The sequence below is a fragment of the Mustela erminea genome, chromosome 5 (assembly GCF_009829155.1).
Source record: "Mustela erminea isolate mMusErm1 chromosome 5, mMusErm1.Pri, whole genome shotgun sequence".
Lineage (NCBI taxonomy): Eukaryota > Metazoa > Chordata > Mammalia > Carnivora > Mustelidae > Mustela > Mustela erminea.
The window spans coordinates 87,151,870-87,179,769 of NC_045618.1; the positions used below are offsets into that span (position 1 = coordinate 87,151,870).

Consider the following 27,900-nt stretch of genomic DNA (forward strand, 5'->3'; position numbering starts at 1 on the left):
CTCTAGGCCTCAGTGTAATAAGCAAAGTGGATCCTACATATTCTCTGAAATCCCTTTCAGCAATAAAATGTTTTGGATTCATGAAAAACATATGCTCTAGTCAAGGCTGTGAGTTTTTATAACACTGTCATATAATCTTCCTCAGTATATATTCTACTTGGAGGTGTCTGTCTTTTCAGGATTTTCCAAAACAACATATTTCCTTAGTACTCCCATCATTAAGATTTGTTAAGGCATTATAGGTGAGACAAAGGAACTGAAATGGAAAATGCGATTGATGGAATATTTACATGACTAGCCCAAGTACCTGGAGTTCTTTAGGGAGGAGTTCTGGACTGGAACATGAGTCTTTAGACTACTCATCCTATTTTCTTGTCTGAGCAAGGAAGATCATCATAAAGAGCCAACTTGTTAGATTTTGCATTTTTACAATATCAAATTAATAGATTAACATTTACCCATTTAATATATTCCCTTATACAATGCAGACATGCGGCCAAAACACTGGATTTCCCAGGTCCCCACACAGGCTAATAATTTGGTCCCTTCAAACTGTTGTTGTTTAGCTCTTTTTTTTTTTTTTTTTTTGTAAATTAAGCTCTACCGCCCAATGTGGAACTTGAACTCACGACAAACTGATGTTGTTTAAATACTTAGTTCACTGATGTGAACTAAGCACTGGGGTAGAGGAAGAGACTAGGGGGAGAAGGACCAACCAATACCAATTTATACACCAGAAGGCCTACAAGTGACAGGACACACTGTCATTGGACATCCTATTGCTATTATGGTATGTACCTCTTGCGGTCCCACCTAAGCAACTCTCCCACAGAGGTGACCTTGGGTGTAAAGCATTGGTGTCCCGGGTAACCATCTAACTGATCCTGCTCTTAATCAATTTTGATGTTATATAACAAGTTCTCCTTTCCTTTTTATAATCTGAAGCAATAATTAGGGCTGAAATGATGGCTCCTACATTGTAAGTCCAATGTGAATTTTGAAAATCTGCTTCTGGTTTTTCTCTTTATCCAAGTAATTTGTCATCACAGAGATCTAGCTGTGGAGAGAACTCCTATGTCTCTTTGAGTAAAACAAAACAAAATAAAACCTCTCAGGTCAAATGTAAACAAGACTATATATACAGTATTATTTTTTTTAAAAATCCCATTTGTTGATTTGAAGACTGCAGAAAGAGAAGGTCTTGAAAATCAGATTTTGAAACTACTTAGCATTGCCTGGCTTAGGAATACTTACAGAGACATAGGACACTTAATTTTTTTGTAGGGTCCACGCCAGTCACTGAAAATTGGGCCAAACCTCTTTTCTCCTCAGTGGGAATGAAGATACTTTATTAGCAATGAACCTGTCCCAAACTTGCTGAGTTTATCAGAAAAATGTATAGGGACTCTAAATATTTGGAAAAAATCTTTTAAAAAGCAGTATATGCTACAGATTCAACATGCTATTCAGATCTTGGAATACGCAACTACTGCATTTTGAGCATTATTGTAAGTAAGCCATGTACAAAGTCAGCTAAAGTTAGCACACCTTTGTTTCTAATCCAGGTCTCAAAGGTGTTTGTTTGTTTTTGGTTTCTTGTTTGTTTGTTTTTAAGAGCTCACATGGGCATAGGTGGGAGGGAGTGGTGGGGAGAAGGAGAAGAGAGAATCTTAAGCAGGCATGGAGCCTGATGTGGGGCTCCATCCCTTGATCCTGAGATCTTGACCTGAGTAGAAATCAAGAGCCAGACACTTACCTGATGAGCCACCCACATCCGCCCAGATCTTCAAGGTTCTTAAACATTCTACAGACTACCTCTCCAACTACTCTGTCATTACCATAGCTGATTTCCACTCCCTTTGCCCTCACAGTGTACCACATCCCTGTGTCTTCCCTTTATCAATGTGTTCATTAACACCAGAAATCTTTGTATCTAGAATTCTTGTTCCGTTGGTTAACTGCCGTCTCCTGGTCCACCAAATCTTCATCATCTTAGTTCACTGGTTTCACTTGAGCATAGTATTGAAGTCATGCTAGCCAGCCTTGATCGGGTCCTCACAGATGCTTAGTGTCAGATATTAAGGATTTCCTACTGCATTTGGTAATACATAATATAGTGGTTTTAAAAAAGAGCCTCTGGAGCCAGATGTCCAGATTTCAAAGCCTAGATTCTCTACTTTCTAGCTTACACCAAGTTATTTAACCTGTTTGTGACTCTGTTTCCTCATCTGCAAAACAGGGGTAATAATACATTGTTGGGAGCAGCAAATAAAAGTTGTTGATTTAGTTGCATTAGCTATGACACATACTCTTTGTTCTCCTTTATACTGTTTGAATGTTTCCTGTCAAGTTCCCATAGGTTACTGCATCTATGAGGAGATGGTCTTATAGAGAACTTATAAGCAATGAAACCAAAACAATTAATTGAAGAAATAAAGGAGAGAACAGTAGGATGAAGAGGGAGAGTGGTATGAGAAATTAGTCAGAAAGTCAGAATTTGCTCAAGACCCACAGGTAAATGACCAGGTTATGGGCTCTGTCCCCTTAAAGTGTCTTCAAACAGAAATGGGGTGACAAGTACAGAGTATATGAAATGAAGGCATAATAAAGATGTTCAACATGAGGAGCAATGAACTCAAAGGAAAGAAGAGAGAAGGAAGCCTTGGAATTGTTCCTACTTCTACAGAATAGTGATTGACTTCACTATGGGATAAGGAAGGAAAAAAGAGAAGAAACAGCCCAAATCTCAGTAGGAGAGCAGGCAGTGCCCTGAACCGCAGGGCAATTTGTTCTCAGAACAAGAACCAAAGCAAAGTCCGTGAAGGATTATGTTGTGGGAACCCTGATGATAAACACACTCAAGATGAAGGAATAAGAGCTCCCTTCCCCAGTTTTGTGGGTACAAAAATTGAAAACAGGATGATGTAATTCATAGAAATTGAACAATTTAGGATTCAGCTCAGTATTAACTGAACCTCTGCGATGTGCCAGGCACTGAGGACGTGTTCTTGCCCTTGCAGAGCTATGTACCAGAGGAGAGGCAGACTTTCTCGGCGAGTCACTGAAAGAGTAAGAGGGAAGGGAGGAGGCCAAGCAGAGGGTGACTTCCTGCAGGAGGTCATTTACACCACTTGGTACTTTACATTTTACCACTTTGGTACTTTATTTTTTTCATAGCACTTGCCACTTTATAGATAGCTATTTGTTTTCTGTCCCTATACACCACAAGAAAACAAGCTCCATAATATTAGGGACTTTGTTTAGCTAAATTCTGTAGTTTTAGCATTTAGCAATTTTAGAACAGTACCTGTCATGCTATAGCTCCTGAATTAAAAAAAAAAAAGTGCTAAATTAATGAATTACTAATGTGTGTCAAATGCTTATTAAATGCTAGGACCTTTAAATGTTACCTTATAATAATAATAATAATAATAATGTTATTTCATATAATTGTTAAGAGGCAGTTGGTATTATTAACTTACTTTACAGCTGAAGAAACTGATACCCAGAGAAGTAATTTGCTCAAGGGCATACAGGTAGCAAGTAAAGGAGTCTGGTTTTAAACCCAAGCAAACCAACTCTGGTCGCACTTCTGTGCTCTATATTCTGCTTATGTTGCTATGGCAAATATGTACAGTCATTCTAGTAGTTTTGTTATCATGATAGTTCCCAGAAATGTATTTTCTCTCTTCCTTCCTTCCTCTTTTTCTTTTGTTCTTTCATTCATTCATTCATTCATTCATGTGCCCACATGTTAAGCATGTGATTGGCTTTGGGGATACAAATTTAAATAAGATACATTCCCTACTCATAAAGGCTTCCCTGTCTAGAGGGGAAGGCAGACATATAAATAAATAAATCCAAGATACATATTTATTTTTTCTCAGAAAATAGAAATTATTTCACTCAAAATATTTTGCCATTTGCATTAGACTGCAAAAATTTTAGTCAAAGTCATTACTTAAATGTTGTGATCTGTTTATCTCCATTGCCCCAAAATATGTAAATACCATATTTTGCATTTTTTTTTTCTCCTTGCAAGTTGTTTCTGGTTCTTTGGGAAGTAGATGCAGTATAAATAGTAAGTGGTGTAAAATCTAAGTATTTTATTATTCCTTATATATTTTTGATATTTGTCATCAAAACATAGCACTAGGCACTGTAAAGGATTACAAATGACCTGGCACCAGCTCCTCAGTGAGTTTCCAACCAAGCAGAGGGACACAGAAGAAATAAACTCAATGCAAGACCCCATCAAGAAGAAAAGGATAGGATCTGATGTGTTTTCTGCAGAGAACTAGATTCTGGGTGGAGTGCTGGGGATTTAAGAACAGATATTCTGGTTCTAGGGATTTTATTCTCAACCCTGTCTCTCTACTATAAGGTTTGTATGAATTTTAGCATTGGTAAATATATTAAGGTAGAAAGTTCATCTCATCTACTTTCATGTAAACTATCTAAATGCTTCTGTGCAATTATTAAGGGCTCTATCAACCCTTTGAGCTTTCTCTGCATAGAAGTCTGGTGCATAAACAATGAATTCTGGACCACTGAAAAAAATTAAATTAAAAAAAAAGAAGTCTGGTCTTCACAACTGTGTCCTTGTCTGACTTTTATAAAAATCCTATATGACTTACATGTAAAGGAGGTACACACATTCTTCCCTACTTCCTAATATATAATTTAGATCAAGTTACTTGTCTGTACCTTATCTGTAAAATGGGATTAACAGGAGCATCTACAGTACAGTGATTGGTGCTAAGATTACAGAGTTGATTAAAAAACAAGAAAAAAAAAAAAACCCTAAGAGCAGTTAGTTAAAATACAATAACACTGAGGTAAAACTGAAAACTGTACGTAACAGTGTTAGGAACTATAGTGTGTATACAAATGTGTGTCTTTTTTAGAGATAAGGGCTAGTCCATGATCCTGATGAAGTCTTTCTCTTCAGTTTATACTTCAGAAACCATGGTAAAGCAACAGAGCTTCTGTGATTACCTGCATTTTTTAAAAAATGATTTTATTTACTTACTTGAGAGAGAGCACAGTGGGGAGTCTGCTTCTCCCTCCCTCTCTGCCCTTCACCCCTGTTTAAACAGCAGGGGTGAAGGGTGGAGGGGGAGGGAGAAGCAGAGTAGGGAACCCAAAGCAGGTCTGGATTGCAGGACCCTGGGATCATGATCTGAGCTGAAGGCAGACACTTAACTGAGTAAGCCACCCAGGTGCCCTGATTACTTGCATTTTTAAAAGGTAACAGATAAGATGAAAAACCGGCAGTATCTACTAAAGGGGAACATTCTTATTCTTAGACAGCGGTTACAATGAACAAGTCACAACTGCTTGGAACAACATGGATGAATCTCACAGAAACAATGTTGAGCAAAGAAGCCAGATACAAAAGTGCACACATCCTATGACTGTATCTAAATAAAGTTCAAAAACAGAAAAAACTAATGTGATGTTAGAAGTTAGGATAAAGGCTTCTTAGGGGGTGTAATAACTAAGAGTTACGGGCGGGGGGACTTTTGAGGTTCTCATGATATCTGCTTCTCGCTCGGAGTACTGGGCCGGTAGGTGCATGCAGTTGGTAAAATTTCATCGAACTGTAAAATTAAGATATGTATTTAGTGTATATACTTTTACACTATAAAATATACCTAGTGTATATGTATTTTTTAAAGATTTTATTTATTTATTTACAGAGATAGATCACAAGTAGGCAGAGAGGCAGGCGGGGGGTGGGGGAGAAGGCTCCCCACCGAGCAGAGAGCCCGATGTAGGACTCGATCCCAAGACCCTGAAATCATGACCTGAGCCAAGGGCACAGGCTTAACCTACTGAGCCACCCAGGCACCCCTACTCAGGTTATATTTTTAATAAAACACTCCTCTCCAATGCTATGGTGCTCTTCATTGTCCTGACACCCAGGGTGCATGTTTCTTAGCTCCGTGTGTCCCCTCCCCCGAGGCCAACCACTCTGAGAACCCACCCAATTTAAGTGTTAACAATCTTTCCTTCTGTGAGCATAATGCCAGTACAGAGCATTGCTGCAAACCACTCCTTGAATCAATGTTTTCTTTGACTCTGATTAGCTCACTGGTGCCACATGTTCTATGGGGCATTAAGACAACATTTTTAAAATGGCAAAATAATGAAAGAGGCATTTGAAGCTAAAATAAGTAAATAGCTTGTCTTTATTTTCCAGAAACAACCTGCAGCCACCCACCAAATTCTATTTTGAAATCTCATCAGTGCTTGGGGGGAAGAAAAAAAATCTATCAGCTGACAACTATTATTTATAAAAGGTCCTATAAAGGGTATTAAAGATGTCAAGAGTGTTTTATCTACTGACCTGAAACCTGTCTCAGACAGAAATAAAAATGGCTGCAGAGTCAACACATGTATTTCATGTTAGTGCTGCATTTGAGGGCACCTGGGCCAGTGTTATGTGTTAAGTCAGTGAAAATGTGTAATTCACAGGGTAACTGAAAAAGCCACTAGACAGGAAGATGGATGGACTGAACATTTTCTGTGCTACCAAATGGCTAACGATCAGGTAAACACCTTTGAGAAAAACAAACTCCAGAACTGTTTCAACCATTCTCTGATCACCTCTCTCCTCTGGTACGAGCAGCTATTAGCCTGCTGAGGGCTCCTCCAGAAGACAGACCAGCTGCAGAGTCCCCAGGAGGTCACATCCTCCCTCCTACCCTTTAGAGCCTACTTAATAGCTCATTAGTTGGAGGCACCTGCTGAGGAGAAACTGATGTGGGCAGAGCCAGGACTCAAGCCAAGTTTGCTGAGTCCAAGGTCCAATCTCATTAAGTATTACACTATATTGCTTCCTCATTTTAAGACACCTTGTAGGTGCACCTTCTGAAAAAAAAAAAAAAAAGGAATAAGAAAAGGAGGAAAACCAAGGAATTCAATAGGATCCATCCCCAAATTTTCAAATCCCTGCTCTGGGTCTTAATCAGCAATTCAATGCGACGCAGAGCTCCAGGTGACACATTTTCCGAAATCACTGAATCTCCTAAGGATACTGATTTCCAGAATGTTACCTTCCAAATTATTCCACCTAGGTAGCTGTCCATATATCTGCACCTCCTGTGTCCTTGTGCACGTGCTCACACACACACACACACACACACACACACCATGACAAAAAGCATTTTGGAGGCACAAAGGTCAGAGAAGAAGTCTTCGGGTTCAATCTCATTCTGACTGACTTCCACGGGAAGCTCAGCCAGCTCTTCAGAATTAACCTCTTGCTTTTGGTTCTTAGTTCCCATCTGCAGCCAATGTGGTATCTTGTTTGGTTTCCCTTATTTATTCTCTAAGTACTATGTCAATATCCATCCATTGTGCTTTATTAAATAGCCATGATTGGATAGTATAATGATACACAAAAGTTAAAAAAAACAAGGCATGTTACAAACTATGAAACATAATACTGCATCTGTTAAGAATTGAGTTCACTTACCTAGTTATCATACATTTTAGTTTTTAAATACTGCACTTATGGATTAGATTTGTTTTATGTATATTTTGCAGTTTACATTCCCTTATGAATCAATATATTGTATACTTTCATGCATATATATATAAATATATATATATACACATACACACACACATATGTGATTCAAAGTTAAGACTTTTAAAGCTACACATACAGAATCAGTGCATGTGAAATTAAAGCACATTACACACAAAATGAAAAGAACTATAGCATAAAACAAAGACAGAACTAACTTAGCTAACACAGCATATGGTCATTGTATCCCTAGAACACTTTTTCTTTTTTTTCTCTTAAACAATTATCTACTCGTTGAGTACATAACAATGCAGTTTTCCAAAAAAATTTGCTAGGCAATGGTAACTTTATTGTCTTCTTGGCTTCAGCCCACCGCTATTCTAAATATATTTAATTAAAAAAATAAACACCATGGCATAAAATACAATGTAAATTGTTTAAACAAACATGCTCATGTTTAAATATCTGAATAATAAACAGTACCACATTGGGGAAGTGTGGGCTTTTCCCATTACTGATATGTCTTATTAATGATGAACAATAGTCATCAGCCTCATTTTCTAAACTTTTTAAACTCTTAAAATGTTCAGTAAAAATTGCATTTTGACATTTTATCTTGAAGTATAACAGCCTGATTTTTCCCTTTACCTCCAGCTATAACCCAATCTTAAAATGTTTTATATGTGTATAATAGCATATATATTCATGTATTTATTAAGCAAATTGCTAAAAAGGTCCCCATGAAAAGATTTACTAAAATTGTGCAAAACTAGGACTGACAACAAGAGAACCTTTAGCACAGCTATTCAACAATTAACTATACTGACTGGGAAAAACAAGACGGCCTGCAAAATTCCTACTGTTCATCAACGTTAATTTCCTAATACACTTCCTCAGAATCTCACACAAACAGACAAAATTATTTCCTTAATCTGGTTACTTTCTATTTCCCCCCACATTTTAACATTTCTAAAATCAGGTTTATTTTACAAAGAATGTATGTATCTTTTATGGTAGAGTTCCCCTTTAAGAAATGGGCTATACTAAATTGGTGTCAGATCTTACAAGTGAGGAGACTTAGAATCACAGAAATAAAATAAGTATGGTACTACTCATAAAAGGAAACTCTAAATTAAATACTTTATAATTTGCCATTTCTTCCAGTAAGACTTCTTACGGTTACTATTCACACTACCCTTTACAATTTCCTGAAACAAAGAAATGACATAATCCTGAAACTAATCAATTCATTTACTTTTTTTTTTTTTTGACAATGGCAACTAAGGCCAAGTAGTTTAATCACTTAAGTGTGAAGACACCAGAGAGTGATTTGGAGATTAAGAAGCTAGATTAATAGAGACAAAAACTTACTAGGAAATAATGAGGTTAGTTGCCAAATTGACAGTATGAATTATCTGTTGTAGAGGGTCTCTCTTAAGAGATGACACATTATTATTCAAAGAATTGGCCATGAAATTACCTTGGCCAGACTACATGTAGCACTGCCAGAAACTACTCATGCAGCAGCCTTGGCTGAAAGTTACCTCTGATCACTTGGAACTTATTTTGGCATTAAAAACCCAGAACTTTCAGGCCACTCAGCGTAACTTGCCCAAGGAATCTATTTCTCAGTTAAGAAAAGTTATTCTATCTTGATTTTACTGGCACACTTCAAGGGAAGAAATTATTGATAGTTAATTCATATATATAATCATTCATCTTTTCAACAAAAGAAATATGAGAGGCACATTTAAAAATATTCCAAATTTAATTTACATCATCTTAAAAATAAATAAAACCTTTATTATCTCGAAGATTCTGCATTTACTTCTGATTATTTTAATTTGTCACAAACCACTATCAAGTGAACCATCAGGCTAAAAGGACTGTGCAGATTTTCAGATAGCTTAAAACTGGAAGATTAGGATCCAAAAGCAGCCTAACTGGAAGATACTAAGAAACCGATTTGCCAGGCTTCTTGGTGTTCCAAATATCACTGCATGTATTCTTTGCTCCAGAACAAGAGTTTATTCTGAATTACTGAACCAAATTCTTGAAATCTGCCTTAACTATCTTTGTTCAGATTTATTTAAAAAGTTTACAGGTTATGGGGCACCTGGGTGGCTCAGTGGGTTAAAGCCTCTGCCTCCCACTCAGGTCACAATCCCAGACTCCTAGGATTGAGTCCCACATCAGGCTCTCTGCTCAGTGGGGAGCCTGCTTCCCTCCCTCTCTCTGCCTCTCTGCCTACTTGTGGTATCTCTTTCTGTCAAATAAATAAATAAAATCTCTAAAATTTTTTTTAAAAATTAAAAAAAGGTTTACAGGTTAGAGGGAGAAGCAAGATGGCAGAAGAGTAGGAAACTTAAATTTTGTCTGGCCCCAGGAATTCAGCTATATAGTTATCAAACCATTCTGAACATCTATAAACTCAACAGTAGATTGAAGAAAAGAATAGCTGCAATTCTATGAACAGAAAAGTCATCACTTTCTGGAAGGTAGGACATGTGAAGAAGTGAATCCGAGGCAATATTTGGGAAGACAGACTGCAGGGGGAGGGAGCCTCTGTCAGCCAGGTCCCACCATGTGATAGAGCAGCAGAGCATAAAATCAGAACTTTTACAAGTCTGCTCCACAGAGGGATGTTGTTCCAGTGGCTAAGTGGTGGGTGGAACCCTCATTGGGACAATGTGGTCTCAGATTCCCTCAGGGTCACAGAAAGACTGAGCGTGCCTAAGTGCAGCAGAGCTCCCAGATATAGAGCAAGGAAGCCAGCTGCAAAGATGGAGCTGAGGAGTGGGCTCTCAGCTTGGGGTTGCCATAAACCACAATCCATGGCACAGCTGGACCACAACTGTTCGAGTAGGGACCCAACAAGCAGTAGATCTGGAGAGTCTCCCTTTCCAACCCCAGGAGGAGGGGCATGGAAGCACACCACAGGAATCTGCTCGGATTGGGAACTCTAAATGGGGCCATGTGCTAGAGATAGAAATGCTCGGTCACAGGCCAGGTGAGCACAGAATGCCGGAGACCAGGGAGACAGGAGGGATTGACTGCTTTTCACTGAGTGCTCATGGCGGAGTGAGGCCTCCAGCTCTCAGCTCCTCTGGAGCTGGAGATTGGGAGGCCACTATTTTCATTCTTATCCTCCAAAGGTGTAGGAAATGCTTTCAGGGAACAAAAGCTACCGAGAGTAAAACTGAGCAGACTCTGGCAAGGGTGGTGCAATTTTGCCTCATTCAAAGACATTTGAGAATCACTGCAACAGGTCCCTCCCCCAGAAGATCAGCAAGAACATCCAGTCAAGAAGTTTACCAGTCAAGGAAACTGCAAAACTCCAGCAGTAAGGGAATACAGCACATAGAATTCATGGTTTTTTCTCCATGATTCCTTGTTTTTTTATAGTTAATTTCTAAAATTTTCTTTATTTTTTCTTTTTCTATTTTTTTTATGAATTTTCCTTCTTTCCTTTTTCAAACCAACATCTTATTAGATTTTAAAAAGTTAAATTAAAATCTTTTTAAAATTTTCCTCTTTAAAATCATATTCCATTCATTCATTGTATTTACCCTTATTTTTGTATATATATGTAAGATTTTCTTTCTTTAAAATTTTGGGAGGCACTTTCTTCTAACAGACCAAAATACACCCAAAATCTAGTGTGTGGCTCTGTTCTTTTACCAGCCTGATCATATTCTCCCCCCCCCTTTATTCACATCCCACCCCCTGATTTTTAGGGCTCTTCTGATTTTTTTGGTGTATATTTTTCTGATGTTGTTGTTACTCTTTTGTTCTCTCATTCATCTTCTCTGGAAAAAAGGACAAAGCAGAAAAACTCAACTCAAAAAAAAAAAAAAAAGAACAAAAGGCAGTACAGACTACCAGGGACCTAATCAATATGGACATTAGTAAGATGTCAGAACTACAGTTCAGAATGATGATTATAAAGACACTAACCAGGCTTGAAAAAAAACATAGAAGATACCAGAGAATCCCTTTCTGGAGAAATAAAAGAACTGAAATCTAACCAAGTCAAAACCAAAAAGGCTATTAATGAGGTGCAATAAAAAAAAAAAAAAAGGAGGCTCTAGCTGCTAGGGTAAATTAGTCAGAAGAGAAAATTAGTGATATAGAAGACAAAATGATGGGGAATAAAGGAGCTGAGAAAAAGAGAGATAAACTACTCAATCAAAAACGGAGAATTCGAGAGAAAAGGGATACCATAAGATGAAACAATATTAAATAACTGGGATCCCAAAAGAAGAAAAAAGAGAAAGGGGGACAGAAGGTATATTAGAACAAATTATAGGGGAGAACTTCCCTAATTTGGGGACTGTAACAGGCATCAAAATCCAGGAAGCAGAGAGAGCCCCACCTCAAAATCAATAAAAATCTATCAATAACCCATCATCTAATAGTAAAACTTGCAAGTCTCACAGACAGAAAATCCTGAAAGCACCTTGGAACAAGAGGTCTATAAGCTACAATGGTAGAAACATCAGATTAGCAGCAGACCTACTACAGAGACCTGGCAGGTCAGAAAGGACAAGCATGATATATTCAGAGTGCTAAATGAGAAAAATATGCATCCAAAAATACTATAACCAGCTAGGCTGTCAATGAAAATAGAAGGAGAGATAAAAAGATTCCAGGACAAACAAAAATTAAAGAATTTGCAAACACCAAACTAGCCCTACAGGAACCCTTTGCTTAGGTCTTCTAAGCAAAGAGAGAAGCTAAAAGTAATATAGATCAGAAAGGAACAGAGACAATATACAGTAACAGACACCTTACAGGTAATACAATGGCATTTAATTAGTATTTTTCAATAGTTACCCTGAACGTAAATGGGCCAAATGCCCTAATCAAAAGATATAGGGTGAGTGCCTGGGTGGTTTCAGTCGTTAAGCACCAGCCTTCAGCTCAGGTCATGACCTCAGGGTCCTGGGATCGAGCCCCACATTGGGCTCCTTGCTTGGTGGGAAGCCTGCTTCTCCCTCTCCCACTACCTCTGCTTGTGTTCCCTCTCTTGCTGTACCTCTCTCTGTCAAATAAATGAATAAAATATTTTTAAAACAATAGAGAGGGTATCAGACGGGATAAAAAAATAAGTCCCATCAATATTCTATCTGCAAGAGACTCATTTTAGAACCAAAGACACCTCCAGATTTTAAGTGAGAAAACAATTTACCATGCTAATGGACATCAAGAGAAAGCTGGGATGGCAATCTTTATATCAGACAAATTAGATTTTTTTTTAAAGATTTTATTTGTTTATTTGACAGACAGAGATCACAAGTAGGCAGAGAGGCAGGCAGAGAGAGAGAGGGAAGCAGGCTCCCTGCTGAGCAGAGAGCCCAATGCGGGACTCGATCCCAGGACCCTGAGATCATGACCTGAGCCAAAGGCAGCGGCTTAACCCACTGAGCCACCCAGGCGCCCGACAAATTAGATTTTAAACCAAAGACTATAATAAGAGATGAGGAAGGATACTATATTATACTTAAAAGAGTCTATCCAACAAGAGATCTAACAATTTTAAATATCTATGCCCCTAATATGGAAGCAGCCAATTATATAAGCCAATTAACAACAAAATCAAAGAAATACACTGACAATAATACAATAATAGTAAGTTACTTTAACACCCTCCTCACTGAAATGGACAGATCATCTAAACAAAAAACCAACACGGAAATAGAGGCTTTAAATGACACACTGGACCAGATGGACATCATAGATATATTCAGAACATTCTATCCCAAAGTAACAGAATACACATTCTTCTCCAGTGCACATGGAACATTCTCCAGAATAGATAACATCCTGGATCACGAGGTATTAACTGGTACCAAAAGACTGTGATCATTCCCTGCATATTTTCAGACCATACTCAATCTAGAACTCAATCACAAGATGAAAGTTGGAAAGTACTCTAATACATGGAGGCTAAAGAGCACCCTATTAAAGAATGAATGGGTCAACCAGGAAATTAAATTGAAAAAAAATCATGGAAACAAATGAAAATGAAAATACAACTGTTCAGAATCTTGAGATGCAGCAAAGACAGTCCTAAGAGGAAAGTATATAGCAATACAAGCCTTTCTCAAGAAACAAGAGAAGTCTCAAATACACAACCTAACACTACATCTAAAGGAGCTGGAGAAAGAACAGCAAAGAAAGCCTAAACCCAGCAGGAGAAGATAAATAATAAAGATCAGAGCAGAAATCAATGAAATAGAAACCAAAAGAACAATAGAACAAATCAATGAAACTAGGAGCTGGTTCATTGAATTAATAAGATTGATAAACTCCTGGCCAGACTTATCAAAAATAAAAGAGAAAGGGTCCAAATGAGTAAAATCATTAATGAAAAATAAGAGATCCCAAAGAAATACCAACAATTATAAGAATATATTATGAGCAACTATAAGCCAGGAAATTTGACAATCTGGAAGAAATGGATGCATTCCTAGAGACTATAAACTACAAAAACAGAACCAGGAAGAAATAGAAAACCTGAACAGACCCATAACCAGTAAGGAGATTGAAGTAGTCATCAAAAATCTCCCAAAAAACAAGAGCCCAGGGACAGACAGCTTCCCAGGCGATTTCTACTAAACATTTAAAGAGGAATTAATACCTATTCTCCTGAAACTGTTTCAAAAAATAGAAATGGAAGAAAAACTTCTAAACTTGTTTCATGAGGCCAGCATTGCCTTCATCCCAAAACCAAGGACTCCATCAAAAAGGAGAATTACAGACTAATATCCCTGATGAACATGGATGCAAAATTCTTACCAAAATACTAACCAATAGGATCCAACAGTACATTAAAAGGATTATTCACTACAACTAGGTGGGATTTAGTCCTAGGCTGCAAGGTTGGTTCAACATCTGCAAATCAATGTGATACAACACATTGGTAAAAGAAAGAACAAGAACCATATGATACTCTCAATAGAGACTGAAAAAGCATTTGACAAAGTAGATCATCCTTTCTTGATCAAAACTCTTCACAGTGTAGGGAAAGAGGTTATATACCTCAATATCATAAAAGCCATCTATGAAAAACCCACAGCAAATATCATTCCAAATGGGGAAAGCCTGAGTTTTCCCCCTAAGTTCAGGAACATAGCAGGGGTGTCCACTATCACCACTGCTATCCAACATAGTACTAGAAGTCCTCCCTCAGCTATCAGACAACAAAAAGAAATAAAAGTCATCTGAATAAGTAAAGAAGAAGTCAAACTCTCACTCTTGGCAGATGATATGATACTTTATGTGGAAAACCCAAAAGACTCCACTCCACAACTGCTAGAATTCATACAGGAATTGAGTAAAGTGTCAGGATATAAAATCAATGCACAGAAATCAGTTGCATTTCTATACACCAACAGCAAGACAGAAGAAAGAGAAATTAAGGAGTTGATCCCATTTACAATTAAAAAAACATAAGATATCTAGGAATAAATCTACCAAAGAGGCAAAGAATCTGTACTCAGAAAACTATAAAGTACTCATGAAAGAAATGGAAGAATACACAAAGAAATGGAAAAACGTTCTATGCTCATGGATTGGAAGAACAAATATTGTGAAAATACCTATGCTCCCTAGAGTAATCTACAGAGTTAATAGCAATCCCTATTAAAATACCATCAGGATTTTTCACAGAGCTGGAACAAATAATCCTAAAATTTGTATGTAACCAGAAAAGACCCCAAATAGCCAGAGGAATGTTGAAAAAGAAAACCAAAGCTGACAATTCCCGACTTCAAGCTCTATTACAAAGCTGTAATCATCAAGACAGCATGGTACTAGCACAAACACAGACACAGAGATCAATGGAACAGAATAGAGAACCCAGAAATGGACCCTTAACTCTATGGTATATCAATCTTCAACAAAGCAGGAAAGAAAGTCCAATGGGAAAAAAAGACCATCTCTTCAATGAATGGTGTTGGGAAAATTGGATAGCCACATGCAGAAGAATGAAACTGGACCATTTTCTTACAGCATACACAAAAATAGACTCAAAATGGATGAAAGACCTTAATGTAAGACAGGAATCCATCACAATCCTTGAGAAGAACATAGGCAACCTTTTCAACCTCAGCCATAGCAACTTCTTCCTAGAAACATCACCAAAAGCAAGGGAAGCAAGGGCAAAAACAAACTAGTGGGACTTCATCAAGATAAAAAGCTTTTGCACAGCAAAGGAAACTGTCAGCAAAACCAAAAGACAACTGACAGAATGGGAGAAGATATTTGCAAATGACATATCAGATAAAGGGCTAGTATCCAAAATCTATAAAGAACTTATCAAACTCAACACCCAAAGAACAAATAATCTAATCAAGAAATTGGCAGAAGACATGAACAGACATTTTTGCAAAGAAGACATCCAAATGAACAATAGACACATGAAAAAGTGCTCAACATCACTCAGCACCAGGGAAATACAAATCAAAACCTCAATGAGATACCACCTCACATCAGTCAGAATGGCTAAAATTAACAAGTGTGGAAATGACAGATATTGGTGAGGATGTGGAGAAAGAGGAACCCTCCTATACTGTTGGTGGGAAGGCAAGCTGTTTTCCACTCTGGAAAACAGTTATGTTCGTTCCTGAAAAGGTTGAAAATAGAGCTACCCTATGACCAGCAAGTGAACTACTGGGTATTTACCCCAAAGATACAAATGTAGGGATCTGAAAGGGCACATTCACCCCAATGTTTATAGCAGCAATGTCCACAATAGCCAAACAAAATAAAGAGCCTAGATGTCCACCAATAGATGAATGGATAAAGAATATGTAGTGTGTGTGTGTGTGTGTGTGTGTGTGTGTGTGTGTGTGTATATATATATGTATATATATATGTGGAATATTATGCAGCCATCAAAAATAGAATTTTGCCATTTGTAACAATGTGGATGGAACTAGAGGGTATTATGCTTAAGTGAAATAAGTCAATCAGAGAAAGACAGTTATCATATGATCTCACTGATATGAAGAATTTGAGAAATAAGACAGAAGATCATAGGGGAAGGGAGGGAAAAATGAAACAAGATGAAACCAGAGAGGGAGAGAAACCATAAAAAACTCTTAATCTCAGGAAACAAACTGAGGGTTGCTGGAGGGGAAGGTGGGAGGGGGAAGATGGGGTGGCTGGGTGATGGACATTGGGGAGGATATGTACTATGGTGGGTGCTGTGACTAGTGTAAGACTGATGAATCATAGACCTGTACCTCGAAACAAATAATACATTATATGTTAATTAAAAAAAAAAAAGCTTACAGGTTAGATAAATAGTCCTGATGCTACCCTAACCCCGCAGAACCTGGCAAAGGAGATTGAGAGGGGAGGTGTCCAGTCATTGGAATAGAGGATATGGTGCCCAAAACTCATATAATCTACTGCAACAACTGAAACCACAGCAGTATAAAGGCACTTTCTCTGCCATTGATTTATTATTATTATTATTATTATTATTATTGTTATTAGGATAAAATTGGTTTACAACATTATATTAGTTCCAGGTATACCACGTAATTCAATTTTTGTATATACTACAAAGTGGTCATCACCATAAGTCTAAATAACCATGTATCACCATACAATTGACTCACATTAACCATTTTGCCCACCCTCAATCCCGCTTCCCTCTGATAACAACCAATCTGTTCTTGTATCTATGCGTTTTGTTCATTTTTTTTTAGATTCCATATATAAGTGAAATCATTCAGCACTGTCTTTCTCTGACTTATTAGACTTACTTCACTTAGCATAATACCTCAAACTCCACCCATGTTGTTGCAAATAATAAGGTTTTCTTCTTTTTTGATGGCTAAGTAGTACTCTGTTTTACACACACACACACACACACACACACACATATGCCATTACATATATGATATGTATACCATACATATATATCAACTCACACATTTTTTTATCCATTCATCCATGAACACTTAGGTTATTTCTATATCTTGGCTATTGTAAATAATGCTGCAATAAACATGGAGGTGCATATATCTTTGAAAATTAGTGTTCTAGTTTTCCTTGGATAGATACTCAGATGTATAAGTGCTGGATTATATGTAGTTCTATTTTTAATTTTTTAAAGAACCTCCATATTATTTTCTGTAGTGGCAGAACCAATTTACATTTCCACTGACAGTATACTAGTGTTCCTTTTCTCCACATCTTCTACAACACTTGTTATTTCTTGTCTTCTTGATTCTAGCCATTCTGACAGGTATAAGGTGATATTTAAATGTGGTTTTGATTTGCATTTCCCTGATGATTAGGGCTGTTGAGCACCTTTTCATGTGTGTTTGTCATCTGTATGACTTCCTTGGAAAAATGCCTCATCAGGTCTTCTGCCCATTTTTAAATTGGATTATTTGGGGGTTTTGGTGTTGACTAATATAAGTCCTTTATATATTTATATATTAAACCCTTATCAGATACATCATTTTTGAAAATCTTCTTCCACTTAGTAGGTTGCCTCTTCATTTTTTTTAAAGATTTTAAGTAATCTCTGTACCTAATGTGGGGCTTGAACTCATATCCCCATGATCAAGAGTCATCACATGCTCCACTTAATGATCCAGCCAGGAGCTCTGGTTGCCTTTTCATTTTGTTAATGGTTTCCTTTGTTGTGCAGAAGATTTTTAGTTTTAGTTTTTTAGTTTTATGTAGTCCCACTATATATTTTCACTTTTGTTGCCCTTGCTTTTGGAGTTGGATCTAGAAATTCAATCCCAAGACCAATGTCAAGGAGCCTATGTCTTCTAGGAGATCTATGTTTTCAGATCTTACATTTAAGTTTTTAATCCATTTTGAGTTAATTTTTGTGTATGGTATAAGACAGTGTCTGGTTTCATTGTTTTCCATGTCACTGTACAGTTTTCTCAACACCATTTACTGAAGAGACTGTCCTTTCCCCATTGTGTATTCTTGGCTCCTTTGTTGTAATTTAATGATTACATATGTGTGGGTTTAGTTTTGAACTCTATTTAGTTCTGTTTTCTATGTGTGTTTCTATGCCAATACTATAATGTTTTGATAATCATAGGTTTGTAGTATAGTTTGAAATCAGGAAGTGTGATAATTCCAACTTTGTTCTCCCTTTCAAGACTGCTTTGGCTATTTGGTGTCTTCCATGGTTCCATACTAATTTTAAGATCCTTTGTTCTAGCTCTGTGAAAAATGCCATTGGGATTTTGATAGGGATTATACTGAATCTGTAGATTGCTTTGGGTAGTATGGACATTTTAACAATATTAATTCTTCCAATCCATAAGCATGGACTATTTTCTCATTTATTTGTGTCTTCTTCAGTTTCTTTCTTTCTTTTTTTTTTTTTTTAATATCAGTGGAGAACACCCACAGCTCTTTTCTTTTTTTTTTTAAGATTTATTATTTATTTACTTGACAGGCAGAGATTACAAGTAGGCAGAGAGGTGGGCAGAGAGATAGAGGAGGAAGCAGGCTCCCCACTGAGCAGAGAGCCCAATGTGGGGCTTCATCCCAGGACACTGGGATCATGACCTGAGCCGAAGGCAGAGGCTTTAACCCACTGAGCCACCCAGGTGCCCCACTTCTTCAGTTTCTTTCATAAATGTTTCATAGTTTTTAGTGTATAGGTCTTTCACATCCTTGGTTAAATTTATTCCCAAGAATTTTATTCTTTTGATGCAATTGTAAAAGGATTCTTTTCTTAATTTCTCTTTCTGATAGTTATTAGTGTGTAAAAATGCAACAGATTTTTGTATATTGATTTAGTATCCTGCTACTTCACTGAGTTTATTTATTCTAACAGGGTTGTTTTTGGTGTGTATATGGAGTATTTAAGGTCTTTCTTCTACATAGAGGATCATGGCATCTGTAAATATTGACAGTTTTATTTCCTTTCCAATTGGGATCCCTCTCATTCCCTTTTTCCCCTAATTCTGTGGCTAGGACTTCCAATACTACATTGCATAAAAGTAGTGAGAGTGAGCATCCTTCTTTTATTCCTTATACCCACCACTGAGTATAAAGTTAGCTGTGGGTTTCTCACATATAGTCTTTATTATGTTATTATGTCAAGGTAGTTTCCCTCTATACTCATTTGTAGAAAGGTTTTATCATAAACGGATAATCCATAAATGGATTTTGTCAAAAGCTTTTTCTGCATCTATTGAGATGATCATATGATTTCTATTCATCATTTTGTTAATGTAGCATACTACAGTGCTTGATTTGCTGATGTTGAACATACTTATATCCCTAGAATAAACCCTATTTGATCATGGTGTATAATCTTCTTAATGTATTACTGAATTCAGTTTGTTAATATTTTTTTGAGGATTTTGCATCTATATTCATCAAGGATACTGGTCCACAATTTTCTCTGTATTTTGGTGTCCCTGTCTGGATTTCATACCAAGTAATGCTGGCCTCATTTTTCATAAAATGCATTTGGAAGGGTTCCCTTCTCTTTAGTTTTCTGGAAGAGTTGAGAAGGACAGGTATTAAATCTTCTTTGAATTCATCAGTGAAGCCATCTGGTCCTAGACTTTTCTTTGTTGGGGGGCTTTTTAATTCTGATTCAATCTCCTTATTAGCAATAGTTTATTTAGATTTTCTGTTTCTTTATGATCCAATCTTGGAAGAGTTTCTAGAAATTTATTCATGTCTTCTAGGCTGTTTAACTTGTTGGCATATAATTGTTCATAGTAGTCTCATGATCCTTTATATTTCTGTGGTATGAGTTATAACTTCTCTTTCGATTCTGACTTTATCTGAGGCCTCTCGTTTTTATTGGTGAGTCTAGTTAGAAGTTTCTCATTTTTTAAAATATTTTAAAATATTTTAAAATAGAGTTCAACAGTTTCATTGATCATTTATATTGGTTTTTTTTTGTCTCTATTTTGTTTATTTCCACTTTGATCCTTATTATTTCTTCCCTTCTAAATTTGGCTTTTTTTTTTTTCAATTTCCTTAGATATACAGTTAGATTGTTTATTTGATATTTTTCTTGTTTCTTGAGGTCTTGAGTTAGGACTGTATTGCTATGTCTTCCGTCTTTAAACTGCTTTTGCTACATCCTATATAAATTTTGGAATTTTTTTTTTTGACAGAGAGTGACACAGCAAGAGAGAGGGAGCGCAGCAGAGGAGTGGGAGAGGGAGAAGCAGGCTTCCCGCCAGGCAGGGAGCCCGATATGGGGCTCCATCCCAGGACCCTGGGATCATGACCTGAGCTGAAGGCAGATGCTTAATGACTGAGCCACCCAGGCGCCCTGGAATGTTATATTTTAATTTTTATTTGTCTCAAAGTATTTTTTATTTTCCCTTTGATATTTATTGACCCCATGGTTTGTCACTAGCATATTGTTTAATTTCCACATATCTGTGACATTTCCAGTTCACTGTAATCGATTTCTTTATTCTTCAAAGAATTTATTTATTTATTTGACAGAGAGAGAGAGAGAAAGAGAGGGAATACAAGCAGTGGGGGTGGGAGAGGGAGAAACAGGCTTTCTGCTGAGCAGGAAGCCTCATGCAGGGCTCAGTCCCAGGGTCCTGGGATTATGACCTGAACTGAAGGTAGACACCTAACAACAGAGCCACCCAGGTGCCCTTGTAATTGATTTCTAATTTCAGGCCACTGTTATTGGAAAAAATAATTGGTATTATTTCAGTCTTCTAAAGTTTACAGAGATTTGTTTTATGCCCTAACTTGTGATCTATCTGGGAGAATGTGTACTTGAGAAGATGTGTATTCTGCTGCTTTTGAATGGAATATTCTATACATATTAAGTCCATCTAGCCTAATGTGTCCTTTAAGGCCAAGACTTCTTACTGATTTTCTGTCTCAATGATCTATCTATTGGTATAAGTGGGGTATTAAAGTCCACTACTATTATTATATTGCTGTTAATTTCTCCCTTTTGGTCTGTTAACATTTGCTTTATATATTTAGGTGCGCCTATGTGAGGTACAGAAGTATTTACAAACGTTATATATTCTTTTGTTGGATTGGGCCCTTTATTATTATGTAATGTCCTTCTTTGTCTTTTCTTAGTCTTTGTCATAAAGTCTATTTTGTCTGATATAAGTACAGATATACCAGCTTCCTTTTCGTTTCCATATACATGGAATTTCTTCTATCCCTTCATTTTTAGTCTTTGTGTGTCCTTAGCTCTGAAGTGAGTCTCTTGTAGACAGACATAGATGGGTCTTTTTTTTTTTTTTCTTTTAATCCATTCAGCCACTCTGTCTTTTGGTTGGAGAATTTAGTCCATTTACATTTAAAGTAATTATCAATAGGTAGGTACTTACTGGCATTCTGTGAACTGGTTTTTGTTTGTTTGTTTGTCTTGGCTGTTTTTGTAGTTCTCCTCTGTACCTTCTTCTTCTCTTGCTCTCTTCCCTTGTGGTTTGATGACTGTCTTTAGTGTTATGTTTAGATCCTTTTCTTATTATCTTTTGTGTATCTGTTATAGGTTTTTACTTAGTGATTATCATAAGGTACACATATAATGGTCTCTTTATATAGTAGTTTATTTTAAGTTGACAGCAACTTAAATTTGAACACATTCTAACAACTACATTTTTCATCCTCACCTCCCCATCCATGTTTTACATTTTTGGTGTCATATATTAAATCCTTTTATTTTCTGTATCACTTAACTTATTGTTATAGTTAATTTTATTAATTTTGTTTTTTTAATTTTCATACTAGGTTAATAAATGGCTAATCTATTACCTTTACTGTATGTTTGCCTTTTCCAGTGAGATTTTTATTTTCACTTTTTTTTTTTTTAAATTTTTAGTTAGTGCCTTTTTTTTTCAGCTTAAAGAAGTCCCTTTTAACATTTACTGTAAGGTTGGCTTGGTGGTGATAAACTCTCAGCTTTTACTTATCTGGAAAAGTCTTTATGTCTCCTTCAATTATAAATGATAAGAGTATTCCTGGTTGGAAGATGGGTTTTGTTTTGTTTTGCTTTTTTGTTTGTTTTGTATTTGTTTTGTTTTGTTTTTGTTTTGCCTTTAGTAGGGCTGGAGGAGAGTGTGGGGATGAGGCAAGGCTACTGGCACTAGCAAAGTGAAGTAAGCATGCAAAAATGGCATCCATCAACACCTCTTTCCTCAAAGGAAGTCCTACCAGATCCCTGCATCTCCCATAGATGTTTGGAGATCAGCTAATGAATCTCCTTAACAAACAGTCAAGGCACTTTTCAAACTGCTGCCTTTATACTGGCTCCCAGGGTAAGTGATCCTGCATACAACCCCTTTATGAACAGACTTTGTTCCCCATAGCCTTTGGGGTCTCCTGAATAAGCCCCATTAGATTTTGGAGCCAGGTGTTTTGGGGAGCTATTTTTCCAGGGTAGGTCCCAAGGGTCTTGGTATCTGATGTGGGATGCAAACTCCTCACTCTCTAGAGAGAATCTCTATACTTGTGATATCCCTCCAGAAAACCCCCCTCTGCCTCTAATATCCACATCAATATAGCCCTTTTATTTTTTGTTGTGGAAGACCTCTTCAACTAGTTTTTAGGTCTTTTTCGAAGAGGATTGATTCATATATAGCTGTAGATTTGGTGTTTGTATATGGGAGGAAGTAAGTTTAGGATATTCCTACAGTTGAACCTGCTATTGATTTTTAACTTCATCTCATGACAGTTTACTACAACCACCCAATCCACCTGCTAGAACAACATCCCACAATTTTAACTACCTGGTGTAATACAGAGGGTTCATAAAGAGGTACAGTTCATCATCAATTAGAAGATGATGCTAAAGAAGAGAGATGCTTTGGTTAAATACTATTTTTTCTCCTTCTTTAAAGTTTCTCTCTCAAAGAAATTATTTTATGGTGAATTTAGGTAAAGAACTTTACAAAACAAAATAATTTTATATGAAAAGGCTGTATATGTATTTCACTGTTTCTAAAACAGTATTTGTTTTGTGTGACCAAAGAAATCCAGTGAACGACAAATGGAGATAAACATGCAACAGGAATCCAGGGCCCAGGAAAGCATGAGCACAGTAGGGCAAACACAAGCCTTCTCTTAACTCTTTCCTTTTCTACCACACCCACTCTTGTTTCTCTCCCCTATTCCTTAATTTCACACCACCAGCTGCTCAGAGCCAATATTTTCACTTACCCCAATGGCAGTCTTAATGCTTTTCCTTGGAATTAAGGAGGGATGCTAAAGGATTAAAAAAAAAAAAAAAAAAAACTTAGTTTGGCTTAATAAGAAAAATCTTAATGTGGAAAGATCTGTAAAAGGGAGAAAAGAACAAAAGGGGAAGCTTCCCTTTGTCCCCAAATGTTACCTTACCATAATGAGTGACATCTCTGAATCAGTGTATAAATGTAATGAAAATCCTCTGACTCATCTGTTACCCTCTAAGCAGCTTATTTTCACTCCAGTCAAAGCAACAGCCTCACCACAGACTGTTCAATTAATGTTACCAGTAGATTGATGTCCTGACATTACACTCTCAGTGGTCCAACTAGTTCAGGCATTACTGTTTAAAAGACAGGATAGGACTGGCAAAATCAACCATAAATCCAAGTTATAGATCATGGGAAGAGACAGGGCTCAGGAAATATATCATAGCTTTGTAGGTTTTAACAACTTAAGAAATTTTGACACAGTGTGAAAACTGTCTCTAGAGCTCAAATAATTGTCTAGTCTAAGTGAAATAAGAATTAAAATTCTGGTTTGAGTACAATGGTGGGGAGAAAACTCAACTTAGAATCATAACATCTGGTTCCAATTTTACTCCGCCATTTATTACCTGTGACTTTCAACATACTGCAGCTCTTACCCTGAATTTCAATATCTGAAAATTGGGAAAATTCAAGAGCATACATGAAGGTGTTAGTTATTGTGAGGATTTAACAATATAAAATATGCGAAAGCTAATAGCATAGTACCTGACATGCAATAGATACTCAATAAACATTTTACAGAAACAATTTTCCTCTGCTGTAGCTGTGTGCTATCAACTCAGAACTTAAAATCCATTTTGAGGTGGGAAAAGAAACCTTTTCTTTCTGATACGGCCATTGGCTGACATCTGCATTGTGTGAAACATTAGGTCTCTCTTAACTTCTACTGTCAGATGTGAAATGATATAAAATTCATTCACATAATTTATTGAGGACCTACTTTCTTCCTCAACAGGCTTGCAGTCTAGCAGTAAGAGAGAAATACAATTTTTTTTCAATCTTGGGTATATGTATAATTGCCACAACAAAGCAGGCTCTGGTACAGTGGCAGAAGCAGGGGAAAGGAAGAGTGTAAGGGTCTGAGAGAACCAGGGAGGCTTTGGTGAGGAAGAGAACATGGACTCAGGCTTAGGGGTCAGAGAAGGAATTTGCCTTCTCTGTGTGTGTGAGAGAGAGGGGGTTTTTCCAGACAGAACCTAAAGAAATAACCAAACTCTAAAATATTTTAAAATATGTAAAAAGCTCTTTTTAAATACACCTACATTCTAAATTCATTTGGTTTATATACCCATAGTAAGTTATTTATAATTGTACACATATTTTCCCAGTGACTCTAACTTAGATAACTTAAAAGTAAAAGAGGGGTGCTTGGGTAGCTCAGTCAGTTAATTAAGCATCTGGCTTCAGCACAGGGCATGATCCTAGGGTCCTGGGCCCCGTGTCAGTCTTCCTGATCAGTGGGGAGCCTGCTTCTTCCTTTTGCCTCTGCAGTTCCCCTTGCTTGGGCTTGCTCTCTCTCTCTCTGTCAAATAAATAAATAAATAAATAAATAAATAAATAAATAATCTTTAATTAAAAAAAGTAAGAGAGATATTTGTCTTCTTAGGTTATGAGAACTTCTATAGGAATAAATTGATAAAACCAATCAAAGGGGGCACCTAGCTGACCAGTCAGTAGAGCATGTGACTCTTGATCTCAGAGTTGTGGGTTCAAGCCCCATGCTGCATGTAGAGATTACATAAAAAATCTTTAAAAACAACAACAACAACAACCACATCAAACATTCTACTTTTACATACTTGTTTTAACTGGGAGATAACAGTTGAGCTAACTGGGAGACCCTTGATATTTGCTGTGTGGAAATGCATGTAGTGTGGTCCTTGGTTTTCTTTCAAACCATGGTGCCATCTAGGGTCATATCATGATCATCACTATCATCACAATCATCACAGCAGCCAATACTTCTATGGTGTTTATGTACTAGACACTGTTGCAAGGGCTTGATCGGTAGAAACCCATTTATTCTCAAAAATGACCCCCCCCAAAATCCCATTGCCTTTTCAATTTTGTTAAAAATTTCTTACTTACTGAGCAATTTTCCTTTGGCTAGAACATTCCCAGCACAGATTTAGATACCATTTCTTATTTCTCTGTGAGGCATATGACAGGCTTGGTCATATACCTTAATCGTGGCTAAATAAATAAACATCACTCTTCATAGGCTTTTACATTTTCACTTCTTCTCATACTCACTACCTAGCTCTTAGCTTTTTCTCCAAACTACTTTTCACAAATAAACCAAATTTCTACTCTTCACAAGAGTTATGATATAGTGATACCTTGATAGGAACAATCAAGTCTCCTGAGAAGCTGTGGCCGAGTAGCTGTTGGACTTACTCCCTGAGTAAAGTGATTTGCTCCTGTGCCATACAAGCACTTCAGGTCCCTGCTTCAGTAAAATGACCACCATGTACCTGTCTGGACTTTGAGACCATGTACAAAGAGTGAAATCAAAAACACTAAATCCAAAAGTCTATTATTTTACATGACTGCTGAGGTTAGAAGACAGCACAATGTGTAGTCTATATAATGAGAATATAGCAGTAATATTTAGGAATAAAGTTTAAAAGCCACTACTACCAAATTTCTTTTTTATATTACCTTGATGCCTCAAATGTGTACTTTTCACATAGAACTCCCATATTTCCCTATGCCTGCAAATAACCTACTATGAGAAAAATTTAACACTGCAACTTCTACATCTACCACCCTTAAAATGAGATGATTAGGAAATCAGAAGCTAAATTATATGTCTGAGTACTAACATGCCTACAAATAGTATAAACTATACATGCAGAAATAGTAAAAAACTCTTGATTATCACAGAAAAGTTAATCTCAATTTTAAAGCATCAACAGAAAGAATTTTAATACTTTTTAGAATTTTGATAAATTTTAGTCAAAAGCTATTTCATGATTCCATCTTCTTTTGTCATGAAATGATTACATCATTTAATACATGTAACATTTTTAGAATAGTGTCTGCATATGTGTGGTAGCCAACTTTCCCCATTTTAATAATAGTTATTTGGCTTAAAGGACTCAATTTTCATAACAGACCAACCACTTAGGACATTCAGTGTAAAATGTCCTCAAAAGAGTTGGTTCTTGAAGTTAGAAGGGTCACCAAAAAGAATCCACAGTGTTGGGCTGTGTTTAGCTTGTCACTCCTAATGTCAGAATGACAAAACTGATTTGATCATAAACAGTCTCAAAAATGCCAGTGTGCTTTGGGGAAATGCCAACTTGGTCCAACCACTGTGAACCTGCAACTCTGAGAGCACGGTATCAAACTTCTTAAGGAGGGTAGTGGCAGAATGTGGACCTCAGAGTCCAGTTAAACAAAAGTTAAATTGCTTTTTAATTAAAAATATATACACTCCAGAAACCCTAATAATTTGGGTAGTATTTGAAAATAACAGCTTCAACAAATATGATTTCTAAAGATTTCTGGCCATTCAGACCTGCTGTTCTACGGGTGTGAAATAAAACACCAGGCTTCATCCCACTGAAATATGAGAGGCAAAGAGCTCGTTTTAACTATTCATACGTCTGTGTTGGCTTTACAGATAAAGATCAACTCAATGGCATTTTAGAAAATTAGTTGTGTCTAATCCCCAGTGTCTTAGTTGACATTTCCTTTATTAATAGAACAGGATACACATGGCTGTGTGCAACCTCTTACTGGGTCTGTTGTGACTGTTGTAGCTGCCTGCAAAGTACAGCTTCTCTGTGAAGTAAACTGGGCTGCTCCAAGGGAAAGAAAACTTTGCCAGCCTCCTTGTTAGCTTTCTTTATTTTAAACATTGATGTTTCTTGAGCATTTGCAGATTTCTCAAAAGTCTTTTAATATCTAAATAACAAAACCAGATGTTAAACATGGATCTTGGGCATTATTATTATTATTTTTTAAAGATTTTATTTATTCATTTGACAGACGGAGAGGCAGAAAGGCAGGCAGAGAGAAAGAGGGGGAAGCAGGCTCCCCGCTGAGCAGAGAGACCTATGCAAGTCTCCATCCAGGGACCCTGGTGTCTTGACCTGAGCCAAAGGCAGAGGT

General features: G+C 36.9%; 1 protein-coding gene across 3 annotated transcripts in view; it reads right to left on the reverse strand.

Annotated features, from left to right (window-relative positions):
* The window catches only part of SLC25A21 (solute carrier family 25 member 21), a 493,157-nt gene that overhangs the window by 320,588 nt on the left and 144,669 nt on the right, over positions 1–27,900 (reverse strand). The window contains exons 1-2 of one of the 3 annotated variants that reach the window (XM_032344080.1): positions 24,348–27,721; positions 23,708–23,752 (exon numbers count right to left, since the gene is read on the reverse strand). The exons of 1 other annotated variant lie outside the window; for it this stretch is intronic. The gene's annotated coding sequence lies outside the window, so the exon portion shown is untranslated. Of the gene's footprint in view, positions 1–23,707; positions 23,753–24,347; positions 27,722–27,900 lie in introns of those variants that run through there. One more of the 3 variants, XM_032344081.1, reaches the window with a different exon arrangement.